Source organism: Silene latifolia, chromosome X, assembly GCF_048544455.1.
Source record: "Silene latifolia isolate original U9 population chromosome X, ASM4854445v1, whole genome shotgun sequence".
Taxonomy (NCBI): domain Eukaryota; kingdom Viridiplantae; phylum Streptophyta; class Magnoliopsida; order Caryophyllales; family Caryophyllaceae; genus Silene; species Silene latifolia.
In genome coordinates, this window is record NC_133537.1 from 1,071,060 (window position 1) to 1,075,088 (window position 4,029).

Here is a 4,029-nt window from a genome sequence, read left to right on the forward strand (position 1 = left end):
TCACTTAGAAAGTTCCTCGGGTCAGATAAAGCGGCCACGCAAAGTTTGAGCACCAACGAGAAAACATTTGGGGGTGCGGTGTGCCACAACCCAAAGATTCGCCGAAACTTGGATTATCATGAAAAATGTGTTAAAGCTCGTTATTTTGACGAAATCGAACACGTTGATTCTGAAATCGAACACGTTTATTCTGAAATGAGCTCGGACGCGTGATTGAAAAACAGGGCGAAAAAGAAACGGGGTTTGTACAACCTTCCGAACGGTGAAATTGAAGTGTATAATACATGGTTTTTCGGGATTAGAATCCGGAACAAAATTCTCGGAAATCACATAGAAAGGTCCTCGGGTCAGATAAAGCGGCCACGCAAAGTTTGAGCACCAACGGAAGACATTTGGGGGGTGCCGGTGTGCACAAACAGCTTTCGCGAAACTCGGATTATCGTGAAAAATGTGTTAAAGCTCGTTATTTGAGGTGAAATCGAACATGTTGATTCCTAAAATCGAACAGTTGATTCTGAAATGAGCTCGGACGCGTGAATGAAAAACGAGGAGAAAAAGAAAGCGGGTCCGACGACCTTGACATTTGAAATTGAAGTGTATAATACACGGTTTTCGGGATTAGGGGTCCGGAACAAAATTCTCGGAAATCAAATAGAAAGTTTCTCGGGTCAGATAAAGCGGCCACGCAAAGTTTGAGCACCATCGGAAGACATTTGGGAGTGCCGGTGTGCCACAAACCAACATTCGCCGAAACTCGGATTATCGTGAAAAATGTGTTAAAGCTCGTTATTTGAGGCTTAAATCGAACAGGTTGATTCCTGAAATCGAACAGGTTGATTCCGGAAATGACCTCGGACGCGTGATTGAAAAATAGGGAGAAAAAGAAACGGGTCAGTGACCTTAGAACGGTGAAATTGAAGTGTATAATACATGGTTTTTCGGGATTCCGGGTCCCGGAACAAAATTCTCCAGAAATCACATAGTAAGTTCCTCGGGTCGGATCAAGCGGCCACGCAAATTTTGAGCACTAACGGAAGACATTTGGGGGTGCCGGTGTGCCACAAACTAGCATTCGCCGAAACTCGGATTATCGTGAAAAATGTGTTAAAGCTCGTTATTTGGGGCTGAAATCGAACAGGTTGATTCCTGAAATCGAACAGGTTGATTCCTGAAATGAGCTCGGACGCGTGATTGAAAAACAGGGAGAAAAAGAAACAGGGTCCGGTACGACCATCCGAACGACTGAAATTGAAGTTTTTATAATACACGGTTTATCGGTATTCCGGGGTCCCGGAACAAAATTCTCCGGAAATCACATAGAAAGTTCCTCGGGTCAGATAAAGCGGCCACGCAAAGTTTGAGCACCCACCGAAGACATTTGGGGGTGCCGGTGTGCCACAAACCAGCATTCGCCGAAACTCGGATTATCGTGAAAAATGTGTTAAAGCTCGTTATTTGGTCGAAATCGAACAGGTTGATTCGAAATCGAACAGGTTGATTCTTGAAATGAGCTCGGACGTGTGATTGAAAAACAGGGAGAAAAAGAAACAAGGTCCGGTACGACCTTCCGAACGGCTGAAGTTGAAGTGTATAATACACGGTTTTACGGGATTCCGTGGTCCCGGAACAAAATTCTCCGGAAATCACATAGAAAGTTTTTCGGGTCAGATAAAGCGGCCACGCAAAGTTTGAGCACCAACGGAAGACATTTGGGGGTGCCGGTGTGGCACAAACCAGCATTCGCGAAACTCGGATTATCGTGAAAAATGTGTTAAAGCTCGTTATTTGAGGTCGAAATCGAACAGTGATTCTGAAATCGAACGGGTTGATTCTGAAATGACCTTGGACGCGTGATTGAAAATCGGGAGAAAAAGAAACAGGTCCCACGACCTTCCAAACGGCCGAAATTGAAGTGTATAATACACGGTTTTTCGGGATTCCGGGGTCCCGGAACAAAATTCTCCGGAAATCACATAGAAAGTTTCTCGGGTCAGATAAATCGGCCACGCAAAGTTTGAGCACCAACGGAAGACATTTGGGGGTGCCAGTGTGCCACAAAACGGCATTCGCCGAAACTCGGATTATCGTGAAAAATGTGTTAAAGCTCGTTATTTGAGGCTGAAATCGAACAGGTTGATTCCTCAAATGAGCTCGGACGCGTGATTGAAAAACATGGAGCAAAAGAAACAGGGTCCGGTACGACCTTCCGAACGGCTGAAATTGAAGTATATAATACACGGTTTTTCGGGATTCCGGGGTCCCGGAACAAAATTTTCCGGAAATCACATAGAAAGTTCCTTGGGTCAGATAAAGCGGCCACGCAATGTTTGAGCACCAACGGAAGACATTTGGGGGTGCCGGTGTGGCACAAACCAGCATTCGCCGAAACTCGGATTATCGTGAAAAATGTGTTAAAACTCGTTATTTGAGGCTGAAATCGAACAGGTTGATTCACGAAATCGAACAAAGTTGATTCGAAATGAGCGGACGCGTGATTGAAAAACAGGGAGAAAAAGAAACAGGGTCCGGTACGACCTTCCGAACGACTGAAATTGAAGTTTTTATAATACACGGTTTATCGGGATTCCGGGGTCCCGGAACAAAATTTTCCGGAAATCACATAGAAAGATTCTCGGGTCAGATAAATCGGCCACGCAAAGTTTGAGCACCAACGGAAGACATTTGGGGGTGCCGGTGTACAAACGCGCATTCGCGAAACTCGGATTATCGTGAAAAATGTGTTAAAGCTCGTTATTTGAGGCTGAAATCGAACATGTTGATTCCTAAAATCGAAAGCATTGATTTTGAAATGAGCTCGGACGCGTGATTGAAAAAAAGGGAGAAAAGAAACTGGTCCGGTCGACCTTCCGAACGGGTGAAATTGAAGTTATAATACACGGTTTCGGGATTTGGTCCCGAACAAAATTCTCCGGAAATCACATAGAAATTTCCTCGGGTCGAGATAAAGCGGCCACACAAAGTTTGAGCACCAACGGAAGACATTTGGGGGTGCAGTTGTGCCACAAACCAAAGATTCGCCGAAACTCGAATTATCGTGAAAAATGTGTTAAAGCTTGTTATTTGAGGCTGAAATCGAACAAATTGATTCCTGAAATCGAACAGGTTGATTCTGAAATGAGCTCGGACGCGTGATTGAAAAACAGGGAGAAAAAGAAACGGGTCCGACGACCTTCCTAACGTTAAATTGAAGTTTTTATAATACACGGTTTATCGGGATTAGGGGTCCGGAACAAAATTTTCGGAAATCACATAGAAAGTTTCTCGGGTCAGATAAATCGGCCACGCAAAGTTTGAGCACCAACGGAAGACATTTGGGGGTGCCGGTGTGCCACAAACGCGCATTCGCCGAAACTCGGATTATCGTGAAAAATGTGTTAAAGCTCGTTATTTGAGGCTGAAATCGAACATGTTGATTCCTAAAATCGAACAGGTTGATTCCTCAAATGAGCTCGGACGCGTGATTGAAAAACATGGCGCAAAAGAAACAGGGTCCGGTACGACCTTCCGAACGGCTGAAATTGAAGTATATAATACACGGTTTTTCGGGATTCCGGGGTCCCGGAACAAAATTCTCCGGAAATCACATAGAAAATTCCTTGGGTCAGATAAAGCGGCCACGCAATGTTTGAGCACCAACGGAAGACATTTGGGGGTGCCGGTGTGGCACAAACCAGCATTCGCCGAAACTCGGATTATCGTGAAAAATGTGTTAAAACTCGTTATTTGAGGTGAAATCGAACAGGGTTGATTCTGAAATCGAACAAGGTTGATTCCGAAATGAGCTCGGACGCGTGATTGAAAAACAGGGAGAAAAGGAAACAGGTCGGTCGACCTTCCGAACGAATGGTGAAGTTTTTATAATACACGGTTTATCGGGATTCCGGGGTCCCGGAACAAAATTTTCCGGAAATCACATCGAAAGTTTCTCGGGTCAGATAAATCGGCCACGCAAAGTTTGAGCACCAACGGAAGACATTTGGGGGTGCCGGTGTGCCACAAACGCGCATT